We start from the raw sequence: 17,581 nt of genomic DNA, 5'->3' as shown, positions 1-17,581 counted from the left end.
ACTCTGATGATGCCTCTGGAAGGTGAAAGCACTTAGTCGTGTTTTAATATATATACAGTACAAACATGACTATCTGATAATGTAACCTGGTATAACACATTGCAGAATTATTCCATAAGGCCTTCATATTAGGTTAACACCCGAAGTCTGAATTTAACCTCAGAATTTATATCAAATGCTTGTACTATACACAATCCTAGAGAAATTAATGACGGAGAGAATAAGTGCTATAAACAATGATTTATGAGGAACAGGTATAGAACTTCAGTGACTGCCACCAAATTATACATAACTGACAGGAATTAGACTCTCACAATCTGCACAGCTGTTACCAATTAATGTGATGGTATGGACTTTAAATCTTTACCACTGGCACCAAATAATATTTGAAGGAAATTAGACCATAGAAGAATATTGTAAATGTGCACTTCTGTCTCACATAATAGCTCAAGCATGCCACATTGAAATAAGCTTTACGTTTTGCAGCTACACATCAGAAGTATAATCATTAACATGCCAGGATTTCATCCACCACAAACTGAGCCCAGTGTTTCTCGTGAAATCTTGCAATCAGTAATTAAAACATGGTCAAGATTATTTTGGACAAAAACACATACTTGGGGATTCAATGACCTCCGTGTAGCAAAGTTTACATGTTTACACCATGAGCAGCAATGCTAATTGCATATGCATGTTGTGCATTGCATTTAAATGTAAATTAATTATTTATTTATTTATTCATTGGCATTTGGTTACCAGGATAGTCCACTGGGCCAAGATAGCCCATTTTCAGTGGAGTCCTGGGGAGAAAAGCTACAAGTACATGACAGTCTTGAACAATTGAATACAATTATACAGGTAAGACATTTTAGAGTTACAGTTTACACATAGTAGTATAGATAAAATTACAATAAATACATCTACTCAAAGGAAAAACTGCAAAGTTATGAGGCAGTCATGAACAATTGAATACCATTGTATTGGCAAGATATGTTAAGGTTACAATTTACATATACTAACAAAGTGAAAATAAGATAAATAGATATATCTGCTCAGACAAATAAGAATTATTGCATAATGCAGTAGGTGCAGATAAGAGATATTTCAGGAAGGATGTAAAGAGAAAAATAGGTGAATAGGTGTGATTTCATGGACAGCTACGGTGTTGCCAACCAGGAAACTGTGTATAGCAATACGGACACAAACAGTCATGTAAATCTGTTTACCTACAGGCAAAGTAGGTCTACAGGATTGTGTGGAATGCCATGATGATTACAAGGGTTATTAATAAAGCAATGTATATATATATATATATATATATATATATATATATATATATATATATATATATATATATATATATCTACAACACATTATATGAAAGTTTGTACAGTGCAGAGTATTGTGGAAACCTGTGTCAGGCATATTGAATAAAAGCTGTGTTAATGTTCAATAAGGGTACATAGACTGCATTATAAATAAATAGTAAGGGGAAGTGTGTATATTGAAAAGGGACTCGCAGATGAATTGTAGGAATGAACGCAGGGGAAGAGGACAGGTGAAACATGGTAATGTACAGACAGTGGTAGCATGAACACTATTCACATATTGACATGATACACTACAGACTGCACAGTTATTGTATATTATGTGACTGTCACACAAGGTAACATATCAGTGGAATGGATACTTTGTGATATAAGCATCCTGACATGAGCAATGGATACAACATATATCAGGGATGGTATATACAATAGAGATTATGTGCAGATTGTGAAGCTGTGCAAAATGAGTTTCCTGAATATGAATGTAATGCCAGCATAGGTCTCATCCAAGCAGGACACATAGTAACTGGCACATGGACAACAGTAGACAGAAGCATGCACAATCACAGACAATATCCTAATAATACCACCAGTAATCCCATGTCTCCCCCATAACATATGTGATTGTGAGTGATCATAAATGGTTATACAAGAACACACTTGCACAATTATTATGATTCATCAGCAATCTACGAGGGGAATCAAGCACACCTTCAAAATGTAACATCTGCCAGAGGTATTCAGAGAGACACTGTTACACCTGTATTAGGAATAACAAGCAGTCCTGGTTGTTGACAGGTGTGCATACCACTTGATCTACTCATAGGGGTGTGTTGTCTATATTGTAATTATCTTGTGCATTTGCGTTCATAATGGAACTAATTCCCAATGAGTTTCCTTCATCTACAGTATCATGGCTGTGTTATCAATCCTTTGTGTATGTTGATACTGTATGCATTATACCAATACCATACTTGGATTCAATGATGGTCCACAGTTTACAGTACTGCATAAACCTGGCTGTTGAAAGATGCATAAGTTAGTTTTGATTTCTGACACTTAAATAATGGACTGGAAAGAACCTAACACAGAGCCCTGAGGTATGGACCTGGTCACTGGACTATAGGTAGAGGTGACCACAGACTGCAAAATTTTTCTCTGTTACGTATGTGTACCAGTTGTCTATCCACTTGGTGATGTAGGTGTTTACGGGCCCTTGTCACAGTTTCTTTGTAATACCTGGCTACTGATTTGTGTCAAATACTTTGTGTGTTCTACCAGAGAGGTTTATTCCTGGTTTTACAATTATATTTAGGGCAGACAAGGACTGACTTTTCTATGTGAATGTTTAGGTTTTGATAAAAGTCAGAGTTGAATGTGGCAGTTCTTTTTGCTGGGTCCATTTGCAAGGGATTGCTAGAAAATTTGCATAGGTCTCTTACAAGTTGAAGTATGTTTGCCCTGCTGATTTCCCTAAAGGCAGTCTCATATGGTGGTAGGGTGATACTACTAGATGTGACAGAGAGGATAACTGACTTGTGGTCAGATTTAACTAGGATAAAGAGATACATGCTATAATACAGACAGGGGCTAGGTAGGTAAGGAAAAATCAAAGATATTAGAACCTGTAGTGCGTAATTGTTCAATTTGTTCTATTGCATTGACATTGATAAAGTCTTGGATATGCTGAGCAAATCCATTTTTAGAGGTGTAAGTGTACCACTTAATCTTAGTGCAATTGAAATCCTCTAGTACAAAGGTTTTTACTTTAATATTTAACCCCTCAATAGTATTAAGGTAATTTCTTTAATATTTGAGAGTATTGATTGGTATCTGTAGCAAGCAATGAAATATTAGCTGGATTTTTTAATGATGATTTGGGTCCATGATTGCAAAGTTATCCCCAGTGAAACAGTCGACCCACAGCATAAAGATGGTTAGACACCCTTCATAACGGATGCCAGCAACAACCTGCTTACCAATTCACAGAACATCAAAGGCAGATGGAAGGAGTATTTCCAGCAGCTTCTGAATGAAGAAACCCCCACAGAAGCTGTACTGCCCCAGGGTAAGCCTACAATTAGAGAAGGAGAGGAGCCCACCCTAGAAGGAGTAAGAACAGCACTAAGGAAGATGAAGTCAGGGACAGAAGCAGGCTCAGATGAGGTGACAGCAGATATGATAAAGATGCTAGGTGAGATGAAGGAGAGATGTGGGCAGTACAGAGGGATCAAACTCCTACCACACTGCATGAAAGTTCTGGAGAGAGTGATTGATAAACGAATATGTAGTAGAATGTAAGATGGGAGATGAACAGTTCGGATAAAGATCAGGATGCAGCACAATTGACCCGATGTTTGCACTGAGACAGATACTTGAGAAGAAGCTAGAAATGAGGACAGAGTCCAACTGGTCATTCCTAGACTTGGAGAAAGCATATGACAAGATCCCAAGAAAGCTAATCTGGGCAGGACTGCTGTGGTTTGAAGTCCTGGAAACATTGATAGAATTAGTGTAGGTTATCTACAAGGACCCAGTGACTTAAGTACGAACAGTGTTTGGCCTCACAGAAGGGTTCCCAGTGGGAGTGGGTATACAACAGAGTTCAGCTCTGAGCCCACTGCTGCTCATACTGGTGATGGACTACATTAGCAAACAGCTTGGAGGGGACAGATCAACAAAGCTGCTGTATGCAGATGATGTGGCATTACAAGCAGAGTCTGAGCCAGAACTTCAGCAAAGGATAGGAGAATGGAATGCAAATCTGAAGGCACATAGAATGAAACTAAGCACAGATAAGATGGTGGTAATGGCAGCATATTGGGGAAATCAGAAGAAGCTGAGAATAGAGATAGGCAGGACGATAGTGGAACAGGTAAATAGATTCAAGTATCTGGGAGGGGTGGTTGAGGAGAAGGGTAGTCTGAATGATGAGGTCAAGGCTAGAATCAGAGGGGCTGCAGCCAACTGGCATAGAGTATCAGGTGTAGTCTATGACAGAAGAATGCCAAAGAAGCTGAAAAGTAAGATGTACAAGACAGTGGTGTAACCAGTATTACTGTATGGTACAGAAACTTGGGCAGTAAAGGCAGAACAGTTGAAGAAGTTAGAGGTGATGGAAATGAAGTGCCTGAGAAAGGTGGTAGGATGCATACTGTGGGACAGACGAAGAAATGAGGACATAAGAGCAGAAGCCAAAGTAGCTCCAATTGCAGGAAAGATCAAAGAGAACAGATTACGGTGGTTTGGGCACATGTGTAGAAAAGCAGAAGACAATCTGGTGAGAAAGATTTGGTACAGACAGGAAGAAGGTAAAAGGAAGCAAGGATGTCCAGCAAAGAGGTGGATGGATTGTGTGAAAGAAGATCTGCGACAATCAGGCATGAGTGTTGAAGAAGGCAGGAGGGTGGCACAGAATCAAAAGAGTTGGCGAAAGAGTTGGCAACAGTTAACACGAGATCCCAACCTCATGTCGAAAAAATGGGAAAAAGGGGGCTGCTGCTGCTGATGATGATGATTTGGGTCTTCAGGATCTCCAGGTTAGGGTCGAGTGTAAGCTGACATCAGGTGATGCTATTTCTGACATATGCAGACACTCTATCATAGTTACCCAAGGTCCGGAAGGAATGATTGACACTAAATGGTGGTATAGATGGAACGCTGCCACTGCATTGAAACCATGTCTCAGTAAGTACACAAATATGAATGTGTTGGTGCTGCAGGAGGGCCTCAAGTTAAGACATATCTCTCAACTCTCTAGAATTTCATAGAATGTCCAGATTTTTGCCTCAAATTTTTGGTCTGTTCCACATACATTTTTTGATTTTCTGGCAAATCATTGGGATGATCTGAGAAATTGAATTAGTAAATAATGCCATACATTTGAGTTTCAGACTTCATATTATTTAGAAAATACATTTTAATACGTACCCTGTTATTCTAGCAAATTTCAAATTTTATAAGAGTGATATTTAAAATCTGATCCTATTTTTGGGCCTTTGTACCCCTATTTTGTCAGGCTTTGTCCATATTTCTTGGGCTAAGAGTTTGAGAGGTATGAGTTCAGGAATCTTTTTATTTAGACTCCTGGCACTGAGTAGTGCCACCATGATAAAGTCCTAAGTGGAGTTTGCTATGTAGGAATGCCCATTAAAGGGATTGTACCCCAAAAAAGGCAAGATGAGTGAGGAAAGGCTTTAGCAAGTATGTAGAAGTCATGGCACGGGAAGGGTAAGCCATCTCTGGCATAGCAGGAAGTCTTTTATACCATCTCATCCTGGGGTGAAACATACTGGATCCCCTTAAAGTGATACCGACTACTTAGTCAGTTGTTAAACTCAATAATCTTACCTTGGTATCTAACCATCATTCTAGGTGAAGCCAAGATATTACTCAAGAGTAACATCTTTCCTGCCTCTAACACATGCATAATAACTTCCATCATACCTCTGTATGTCCCACTGTGTATAGGGTTACAGATCATTCAGTCTCACATGGGCAACCACTAACATGCAGTCATATTTGTCTGATTTAAAGCTCCTTAGTGTCCTTATGGCATCACATATGCCAACACTGAAAAAACAGCTTGCAGTCACCCTATCTTTCTCCAGTCTATTGACTGTGGAGTCAGCATGTCTAACTATAAAGTCATCTATGACTAAAGCATTTCTCTGTGCAGAGACAGACTTGGTTGACTTTATGGGCTTATGTCTGCTTTCCTGGTAAATCTAGCTGTGTGGATTTACAGTATGTGTGTATATGGAGAAGGAGTAGGTGTTGACATATTCTGGAGGCTGTGTTCTCTTAGACTGTGTTCTAAGAAAGTTTGACTAATTTTTATTTACAGCCTCAGCATACATTATGAGCCTAATCATGTGTTGTGATTGATGTTATGTTGTGGATGTATGGTTCTTACTGATAGTGGGTTGATGCAAAATGTTTCCGTCTATATTTCTTAAATATGTACATCACCTGAAAGAGTGGAAGACAACATTATCATTTCACCGCAAGAGGTTCTCCAGTTCAATTCTTGCCTGGGGTCTTTATGTGTGAAATTTGAATGCCCTCACTGGGATCATGTGGATTTTCTACAGGTGTTCTGGTTTCTTCCTACATTCCAAAGGCATGAAGTAGGTGGAATGGCCATAGGTGTGAGTGTGTGTATGTGCATATTTATGTGATATGGAAGAACAACTGAGACAGTTGTGAGCTTTGGCTTAGATGATTGTCTCTGTTGATGTGATATGCAGGAATAGTAAAAAAGAGATTGTAGTTGGATGGATAGGTGGAAGTATATATGCTATATGTGATAATATGAGTTGTTTTCATTCACTTAATTATTTTTCTAAGTCCATTGAATAGGCACACCATAATACACCTTATAGAATTATATACTAGCATATTTGATTACCTGTCAACTTCAAGAATTCTGGACAAGGCTGCTCTGGTGGCATGGAGGAATTAATCCCTAACTATGGCCCAAACAACCGAGGGTTAGATTAGCTGTTTGGATGACTAACAGTGTGGTAGAGTGTAATGGACATGCCCATCTTTGGAGGTGGATGATCACTGGTGACGCTCCCTAAAATTGCCCTTGGATGAAACCAGGGCAGGGTAAGGGAAAACTGGGTAGGGCAAATAAAATAAAAAATAAAAAAACACTGAAAGGAAGAACAAATAGCCAACCCCAGGACATCCTTAAGATCCAAAACTGGTCCAAGCAACACGGAGAATACTGTTAGATCTGACATGGATGTGGGACTCAGACATGGCTGGTATCAATTACGTCAAATGCGACAAAAAAAACTGCAGATGAAACCAAAGTAATGAAAGAGGGGGATAAAGCCCCAAGATTATCTTCAATTTTTGCATATTGCTTTACTTCACTTACAAAGCTAATAGAACAACAGGTTTTACATCATTATGTGTTTTCTGAACAATAATGACTAGCATTGTCGGCTGACTGTAATACTCACTGATTTAGCAGACAATTAAAAACTTTTTGAGGGACAGATCAAAAATGCAAGGCAAAATCAGGACCATTCCACAAAATCAGGATCATTTAAGGGATAAGGCACATCACACATTATGTTGTACTGCGCTCTTTGATCTTTACTGTATAATATTCGTAGTCCTTTCTAATTTTTTTTCTTGCTTTTCACTGCTTCCCAATTGTTTTCTTATTTGCTCAAAATCCTATTTGCATATTATTTTGCTTTGCCAAACTTTCTGACAGCAAGATTTATCATATGCCATTTCTTATTTTTAATACTAGTACAGCATCTACAAGACTTCCTGCACTACGTCTATGAAATGAATTTGCTTTATATAGACTATTGTACTTACAGGTACACCCTTGATTTGGAATGTTCGATCTTTCAGCCTGTATTTCATTAAACTGTCCAACATGGTTAGGCTATGGGTTTAAACTGCTGCATTAGTACTTAACTTTGGACATATAATCAGTACACTTATATATGATACAGCTGTTTAAAACATTTAAGAAGAGTGAGGGAAGAACATGTGCTGTATATGCTAGATACCATGGCTTTTACAATGGGAATGACTGTTCATTCCTGACAGACTAGATAATGAGCTGGTATTGTACAAAAAATATATACTTATGTGTATGTGCTTTGCAGTGTGTTTAAAAATGATGACCTTGACTCACTTTAGTTTATTGCATCCAGTCTTGAGTTTGTAGAGTAGAATTGACCTCAGGGCTGAGTAAAAGTTTATTTATTTTTTTTGTTCTGAAAATGGTCAGAAGTTTAAAGTAGCTTAATGAGTCCGCAACTAGAAAGAGCTTTTTGTTAAACTCACTCATGTTATGTACACTCGTAAGCCAAAATACACTGTACTTCATTATTGGAGTGAGAAGGGGAAAAAAGCAATTACTTTAAGAGCCCCCCTGTGGCACTGTACTGACCTTGCTTCTGATTTCTGTGTATAGAAGGCCAAATTAAGCAATTATCCTTTAGAAAGGATTGTGCATAATAATGTTTTTATACACTATCCAGTGTGCTGTGTTTTGTTACCATCATGTGACCTGATCCTGAACCTCTTAGACAACTCAAATGTCTCCTTAGAGATGCTTACCTTCCTGGATCTTAAAATGGTGTGTAGCAGGCAACAACAATCTTTCACAAACCACATTTAGGAAGGAATGTGTGGATTCCTGTTATGCCAAACACTGCATTTATTTTATATGAAGCCCAGAGTCATTTGAGTAGAACCAAAACTAAATATCAGGACTTGTTTATCAAAATTGTTAGATTGCTTTGGCAAATAATAAAACTTTTTTCTCTCTCTTTCTTTATCCCCTTCTGTCATTCTCACATTGGTCCCAGTATACTATATACCAGTGTCAACATACTTTACTGGGTCTGCTGGCATGCCAATCATTTCCTGTCCACTGGCCAAATTTAAGGGGGGGCCTGTGAGGAACCAGAAGCGTGTCTAAGAGGATTATGCTGTCATACTTGAAACTGGAAAGGCTTTATTTATGACCTGCCTACTCCCCCCCCCCCTTCCCTGTGGTAAAGTCTGATGTGGGTGAGCAATGAGAGTGTACAACGTTTAGCCTAACAGCTGTGGCAGCTCAGCTATGCCCCCACTCTATTCACCCTTATAGGCTCATTTCCTAGCATGGATGTCCCCAGCCCAGCCTCCACTAGGGATTGTTGTTAGAGGTCCCCAGAAGGTTACCTACACCCTCCTCAGGATAGTAATGCCCAAGCCCCTCTGCCTTTCCATCAGTAGCCCAGGCCACTAATCAAACCTGGGTCAACTGGACAATAACTAGGACTTTATCTGTCTACACCCCCAGAGCAGCTATAAATATAAAACATATACTTTAAATTAAAAAAAAATAATAAGTTTATTGGTTCTTCAGTTTATAATACTGGAAGGTACGAAAGTAAAAGATGGAGTAGAATGTATTGGGGCAAAAAATATTAAAAAAATTTAAAACAAATATCCTGTTCCTGTGGGGTTGAGGGACACAGTCCTGACTATGACCCAGCTGACCAAGGTTGCAATAGCAACCTAGGTGATAAAGAAGCCAACTAGAGAAGGAGAGGACTGAAGAGGAAATGCAGAATGACCGTCCCCACAGGGCGTGTCACAGGCTACATCTCCCACTAAAGTGTCTATAGTGGAATCAGGTTATCGTCTGGAGCAGCCAACTGAAAGATGGGAGCATAGAGCTGCCCGAGTAGCGACAGCTACAAGCTGCACCAATTACATGTCCCTCCCCAAGCAGTTCTACAGCATGCAGAGGATGTTAGGGCATCATCACAAAATCCTCATATGTCTGCTTGATTGAAAGCTACACTCCAGTTGGTTATCATCTGCTGGGAAACAAATGCACAGTGTTAAGAAATGAAAAAAAAAACGTCTGGAAAATTGTCTGCACTACTTTCTCTTTTGCTTTCTAATTAATCCTCAGTAAAATGACAATTTCATGAAAACACTAATTGCTGTGTCTTATTAAGAAAATTGAATGTGTGACAGAGATGCAGATTTAAAAACAAACTGATAATTGTCTAACAGCAGTTTAATAGTTAAAAAACTACAACTGCAAAGTGTTAGGCTTGTACAAAAACACACTATTAGGTATACCAGAATGCCACAAATTATTATTTTATTTAACATTTGTTTACCAGGGAAGTCCAGCTGGGCTTTTTGCCCATTTTCAGTAGAGGCCCAGGGAGAAAAGCTCCACATAACAACATAACAGTCAGTATTTTAAACAATAGTGAAACAATCAGGGAAAAGATAGCAATAAATCACATAACATATTATAGTTCAATTTAGTAATAAGGCTATCAGGATCACTTAGTAACACATTCTGCCAGTTATACTTAATATTTATAAATCTTTCAGTGGAGCAGAGTCTCAAAGATAAAACACCTTAATGTACAATGGAGTAGTATCTCAGATAAGCCTGTTTGGTACTGTAAATTATGTTTAATGTTGTTATACTTACAATCACATGCGATGAGCAAGCAAACAGAGATATTGAAAGTGGAGAATAGGGAGAGAGAGGGTGAGGATGGGAGTAAGTAAGCTATTCAGTAAACATATAGAGATAGTGAAAGTGGAGAGTAGGGGGAGAGAGGCTGAGGATAGGAGTAAGTAAGGTATTCAGTAAACATATAGAGATAGCGAAAGTGGAGAGTAGGGAGAGAGATGGTGAGGAGGGGAGTAAGTAAGGTATTCAGTAAACATATAGAGATAGTGAAAGTGGAGAGTAGGGAGAGAGGGTGAGGAGGAGTAAGTAAGGTATTCAGTAAACATATAGAGATAGCGAAAGTGGAGAGTAGGGAGAGAGATGGTGAGGAGGGGAGTAAGTAAGGTATTCAGTAAACATATAGAGATAGCAAAAGTGGAGAGTAGGGAGAGAGAGGGTGAGGAGGGGAGTAAGTAAGGTATTCAGTAAACATATAGAGATAGTGAAAGTGGAGAATAGGAAGAGAGAGGGTGAGGAGGGGAGTAAGTAAGGTATTCAGTAAACATATAGAGATAGTGAAAGTGGAGAGTAGGGGGAGAGAGGGTGAGGATGGGAGTAAGTAAGGTATTCAGTAAACATATAGAGATAGTGAAAGTGGAGAGTAGGGAATGAGAGGGTGAGGATGGGAGTAAGTAAGGTATTTTGTAAACATATAGATAAAGTGAAAGTGGGGAGTAGGGAGAGAGTGGGTGAGGATGGGAGTAAGTAAGGTATTCAGTAAACATATAGAGATAATGAAAGTGGGCAATAGGGAGAGAGGGTGAGGAGGGGAGTAAGTAAGGTATTCAGTAAACATACATAGATAGTGAAAGTGGAGAGTAGGGAGAGAGGGTGAGGAGGGGAGTAAGTAAGGTATTCAGTAAACATATAGAGATAGTGAAAGTGGAGAGTAGGGGGAGAGAGGGTGAGGATGGGAGTAAGTAAGGTATTCAGTAAACATATAGAGATAGTGAAAGTGGAGAGTAGGGAGAGGGTGAGGAGGGGAGTAAGTAAGGTATTCAGTAAACATATAGAGATAGTGAAAGTGGAGAGTAGGGGGAGAGAGGGTGAGGAGGGGAGTAAGTAAGTAAGGTATTCAGTAAACATATAGAGATAATGAAAGTGGAGAGTAGGGAATGAGAGGGTGAGGAGGGGAGTAAGGTATTCAGTAAACATATAGAGATAGTGAAAGTGGAGAATAGGGGGAGAGGGTGAGGAGGAGTAAGTAAGGTATTCAGTAAACATATAGAGATAGTGAAAGTGGAGAGTAGGGAGAGAGGGTGAGGATGGGAGTAAGGTATTCAGTAAACATATAGAGATAGTGAAAGTGGAGAGAGGGTGAGGATGGGAGTAAGTAAGGTATTCAGTAAACATAGAGATAGTGAAAGTGGAGAGTAGGGAGAGAGGGTGAGGAGGGGTAAGTAAGGTATTCAGTAAACATATAGAGATAGTGAAAGTGGAGAGTAGGGAGAGGGTGAGGATGGGAGTAAGTAAGGTATTCAGTAAACATAGAGATAGTGAAAGTGGAGAGTAGGGAGAGAGAGGGTGAGGAGGGGTAAGGTAAGGTATTCAGTAAACATATAGAGATAGTGAAAGTGGAGTAGGGAGAGAGGGTGAGGAGGGGAGTAAGGTATTCAGTAAACATAGAGATAGTGAAAGTGGAGAGGGAGAGAGGGTGAGGAGGGGAGTAAGTAAGGTATTCAGTAAACATAGAGATAGTGAAAGTGGAGAGTAGGCGAGAGAGGGTGAGGAGGGGAGTAAGTAAGGTATACAGTAAACATATAGAGATAGTAAAAGTGGTGAGTAGGGAGAGTGGGTGAGGATGGAGGTAAGTAAGGTATTCAGTAAACATATAGATATAGTGAAAGTGGAGAGTAGGGAGAGAGAGAGGGTGAGGAGGGGAGTAAGTAAGGTATTCAGTAAACATATAGATATAGTGAAAGTGGAGAGTAGGGAGAGAGAGGGTGAGGAGGGGAGTAAGTAAGGTATTCAGTAAACATATAGAGATAGTGAAAGTGGAGAGTAGGTGGAGAGAGGGTGAGGATGGGAGTAAGTAAGGTATTCAGTAAACATATAGATATAGTGAAAGTGGAGAGTATGGAGAGAGTGGGTGAGGAGGGAGGTAAGTAAGGTATTCAGTAAACATATAGATATAGTGAAAGTGGAGAGTAGGGAGAGAGAGGGTGAGGAGGGGAGTAAGTAAGGTATTCAGTAAACATATAGATATAGTGAAAGTGGAGAGTATGGAGAGAGTGGGTGAGGAGGGAGGTAAGTAAGGTATTCAGTAAACATATAGATATAGTGAAAGTGGAGAAGTGAAAGTGGAGAGGAGGGAGAGAGAGGGTGAGGGAGGGTAAGTAAGGTATTCAGTAAACATATAGAGATAGTGAAAGTGGAGAGTAGGGGAGAGAGGGTGAGGATTTGAGTAAGTAAGGTATTCAGTAAACATATAGAGATAGTGAAAGTGGAGAGTAGGGGGAGAGAGGGTGAGGATGGGAGTAAGTAAGGTATTCAGTAAACATATAGAGATAGTGAAAGTGGAGAGTAGGGAGAGAGAGGGTGAGGAGGGGAGTAAGTAAGGTATTCAGTAAACATATAGAGATAGTGAAAGTGGAGAGTAGGGGGAGAGGGTGAGGAGGGGAGTAAGTAAGGTATTCAGTAAACATATAGATATAGTGAACGTGGAGAGTAGGGAGAGAGAGGGTGAGGAGGGAGTAAGTAAGGTATTCAGTAAACATATAGAGATAGTGAAAGTGGAGAGTAGGTAGAGAGAGGGTGAGGATGGGAGTAAGTAAGGTATTCAGTAAACATACAGATATAGTGAAAGTGGAGAGTAGGGAGAGAGTGGGTGAGGAGGGGAGTAAGTAAGGTATTCAGTAAAGATATAGATAGTGAAAGTGGAGAATAGGAAAAGAGAGGGTGAGGAGGGGAGTAAGTAAGGTATTCAATAAACATATAGAGATAGTGAAAGTGGAGAATAGGGGGAGAGAGGGTGAGGATGGGAGTAAGTAAGGTATTCAGTAAACATATAGAGATAGTGAAAGTGGAGAGTAGGGAGAGAGGGTGAGGATGGGAGTAAGTAAGGTATTCAGTAAACATATAGAGATAGTGAAAGTGGAGAGTAGGGAGAGAGAGGGTGAGGAGGGGAGTAAGTAAGGTATTCAGTAAACATATAAATATAGTGAAAGTGGAGAGTAGGGAGAGAGAGGGTGAGGAGGGGAGTAAGTAAGGTATTCAGTAAACATATAGAGATAGTGAAAGTGGAGAGTAGGGGGAGAGAGGGTGAGGAGGGGAGTAAGTAAGGTATTCAGTAAACATATAGAGATAGTGAAAGTGGAGAGTAGGGAGAGAGGGTGAGGATGGGAGTAAGTAAGGTATTCAGTAAACATATAGATATAGTGAAAGTGGAGAGTAGGGAGAGAGAGGGTGAGGAGGGGAGTAAGTAAGGTATTCAGTAAACATATAGATATAGTGAAAGTGGAGAGTATGGAGAGAGTGGGTGAGGAGGGAGGTAAGTAAGGTATTCAGTAAACATATAGATATAGTGAAAGTGGAGAGTAGGGAGAGGGTGAGGATGGGAGTAAGGTATTCAGTAAACATACAGATATATTGAAAGTGGAGAGTAGGGAGAGAGTGGGTGAGGAGGGGAGTAAGTAAGGTATTCAGTAAACATATAGATATAGTGAAAGTGGAGAGTAGGGAGAGAGAGGGTGAGGAGGGGAGTAAGTAAGGTATTCAGTAAACATATAGAGATAGTGAAAGTGGAGAGTAGGGGGAGAGAGGGTGAGGATGGGAGTAAGTAAGGTATTCAGTAAACATGCAGAGATAGTGAAAGTGGAGAGTAGGGGGAGAGATTGTGAGGAGGGGAGTAAGTAAGGTATTCATTAAACATATAGACATAGTGAAAGTGGAGAATAGGAAAAGAGAGGGTGAGGAGGGGAGTAAGTAAGGTATTCAATAAACATATAGAGATAGTGAAAGTGGAGAGTAGGGGGAGAGAGGGTGAGGATGGGAGTAAGTAAGGTATTCAGTAAACATATAGAGATAGTGAAAGTGGAGAGTAGGGAGAGAGAGGGTGAGGAGGGGAGTAAGTAAGGTATTCAGTAAACATATTGAGATAGTGAAAGTGGAGAGTAGGGGGAGAGAGGGTGAGGATGATAGTAAGTAAGGTATTCAGTAAACATATAGAGATAGTGGAAGTGGAGTAGGGAGAGAGAGGGTGGGGGGGGAATAAGTAAGGTATTCAGTAAACATAGAGATAGTGAAAGTGGAGTAGGGGGAGAGAGGGTGAGGAGGGGAGTAAGTAAGGTATTCAGTAAACATATAGAGATAATGAAAGTGAAGAACAGAAAGAGAGAGGGTGAGGAGGGGAGTAAGTAAGGTATTCAGTAAACATACAGAGATAGTGAAAGTGGAGAGTAGGGGGAGAGAGGGTGAGGACTGGAGTAAGTAAGGTATTCAGTAAACATACAGAGATAGTGAAAGTGGAGAGTAGGGAGAGAGAGGGTGAGGATGGGAGTAAGTAAGGTATTCAGTAAACATATAGAGATAGTGAAAGTGGAGAGTAGGGAGAGAGAGGGTGAGGATGGGAGTAAGTAAGGTATTCAGTAAACATGCAGAGATAGTGAAAGTGGAGAGTAGGGAGAGAGAGAGGGTGAGGATGGGAGTAAGTAAGGTATTCAGTAAACATATAGAGATAGTGAAAGTGGAGAGTAGGGGGAGAGAGGGTGAGGATGGGAGTAAGTAAGGTATTCAGTAAACATACAGAGATAGTGAAAGTGGAGAGTAGGGAGAGAGAGGGTGAGGAGGGGAGTAAGTAAGGTATTCAGTAAACATATAGAGATAGTGAAAGTGGAGAGTAGGGGGAGAGAGGGTGAGGAGGGGAGTAAGTAAGTAAGGTATTCAGTAAACATATAGAGATAGCGAAAGTGGAGAACAGGAAGAGAGAGGGTGAGGAGGGGAGTAAGTAAGGTATTCAGTAAACATATAGATATAGTGAAAGTGGAGAGTAGGGAGAGAGAGGGTGAGGAGGGGAGTAAGTAAGGTATTCAGTAAACATATAGAGATAGTGAAAGTGGAGAGTAGGGAGAGAGGGTGAGGAGGGGAGTAAGTAAGGTATTCAGTAAACATATAGAGATAGTGAAAGTGGAGAGTAGGGGGAGAGAGGGTGAGGAGGGGAGTAAGTAAGTAAGGTATTCAGTAAACATATAGAGATAGTGAAAGTGGAGAGTAGGGAGAGAGAGGGTGAGGAGGGGAGTAAGTAAGGTATTCAGTAAACATATAGAGATAGTGAAAGTGGAGAGTATGGAGAGAGTGGCTGAGGGGAGTAAGTAAGGTATTCAGTAAACATATAGATATAGTGAAAGTGGAGAGTAGGGAGAGAGAGGGTGAGGAGGGGAGTAAGTAAGGTATTCAGTAAACATATAGAGATAGTGAAAGTGGAGAGTAGGGAGAGAGGGTTAGGAGTGGAGTAAGTAAGGTATTCAGTAAGCATAAAGATACAGTGAAAGTGGAGAGTAGGAAGAAAGGCTGAGGATGTGAGTAAGTAATGTATTCAGTAAACATAAAGATACAGTGAAAGTGGAGAGTAGGGCGGAGAGGGTGAGGATGGGAGTAAGTAAGGTATTCAGTAAGCATAAAGATGCAGTGAAAGTGGAGAGTAGGGAGAGAGAGGTGAGGAGGGAGTAAGTAAGGTATTCAGTAAACATACAGAGATAGTGAAAGTGGTGAGTAGGGAGGTGAGGGTGAGGATGGAGTAAGTAATGTATTCAGTAAGCATAAAGATACAGTGAAAGTGGAGAAAGGCTGAGGATGGGAGTAAGTAATGTATTCAGTAAACATAAAGATAATTTGAAAGTGGAGAGTAGGGAGAAAGGCTGAGGATGGGAGTAAGTAATGTATTCAGTAAACATAAAGATACAGTGAAAGTGGAGAGTAGGGAGGAGAGGGTGAGGATGGGAGTAAGTAAGGTATTCAGTAAACATATAGATATAGTGAAAGTGGAGAGTAGGGAGAGAGAGGGTGAGGAGGGGAGTAAGTAAGGTATTCAGTAAACATATAGAGATAGTGAAAGTGGAGAGTAGGGGGAGAGAGGGTGAGGATGGGAGTAAGTAAGGTATTCAGTAAACATACAGAGATAGTGAAAGTGGAGAGTAGGGAGAGAGAGGGTGAGGATGGGAGTAAGTAAGGTATTCAGTAAACATATAGAGATAGTGAAAGTGGAGAATAGGAAGAGAGAGGGTGAGGAGGGGAGTAAGTAAGGTATTCAGTAAACATATAGAGATAGTGGAAGTGGAGAGTAGGGGGAGAGAGGGTGATGATTGAAGTAAGTAAGGTATTCAGTAAACATATAGAGATAGTAAAAGTGGAGAATAGGAAGAGAGAGGGTGAGGATGGGTGTAAGTAAGGTATTCAGTAAACATATAGAGATAGTGAAAGTGGAGAGTAGGGAGAGAGGGTGAGGATGGGAGTAAGTAAGGTATTCAGTAAACATATAGAGATAGTGAAAGTGGAGAGTAGGGAGAGAGAGTGAGGATGGGAGTAAGTAAGGTATTCAGTAAACATATAGAGATAGTGAAAGTGGAGAGTAGGGGGAGAGAGGGTGAGGATGGGAGTAAGTAAGGTATTCAGTAAACATATAGAGATAGTGAAAGTGGAGAGTAGGGGGAGAGAGGGTGAGGATGGAAGTAAGTAAGGTATTCAGTAAACATATAGAGATAGTGAAAGTGGAGAGTAGGGGTAGAGAGGGTGAGGATGGGAGTAAGTAAGGTATTCAGTAAACATATAGAGATAATGAAAGTGGAGAATAGGGAGAGAGAGGCTGAGGATGGGAGTAAGTAAGGTATTCAGTAAACATATAGAGATAGTGAAAGTGGAGAATAGGAAGAGAGAGGGTGAGGAGGGGAGTAAGTAAGGTATTCAGTAAACATATAGAGATAGTGAAAGTGGAGAGTAGGGAGAGAGAGGATGAGGAGGAGAGAAATGGCCCGGTGAGGTTCGGTAGCATAACCAGTTGTCATTTTCGTTGGGACTTTAGCAGTTTTTTTTTAAGTCTTAGATTTGCTGTGTTGAGTATGTTCTGGGGGGCTGCAGTTCCATGATTTATTTACATAGTTAGACTATAGTCAGTCTCCAAAACTGTTGTTGGATTTTGTAACATCGAGTAGTAATTTTTTGAGGATCATAGAGTCCTGTTGCTACTGAGGTGGGTTTGTAATAGGTCCTGTTTGGACATTTGTCGGTTAGGTAAACTATGGAATGTGCT

Source organism: Protopterus annectens, chromosome 10.part0, assembly GCF_019279795.1.
Source record: "Protopterus annectens isolate FY-2018-M chromosome 10.part0, PAN1.0, whole genome shotgun sequence".
In the NCBI taxonomy this organism is placed as follows: domain Eukaryota; kingdom Metazoa; phylum Chordata; order Ceratodontiformes; family Protopteridae; genus Protopterus; species Protopterus annectens.
This window is presented reverse-complemented; position numbering follows the sequence as displayed.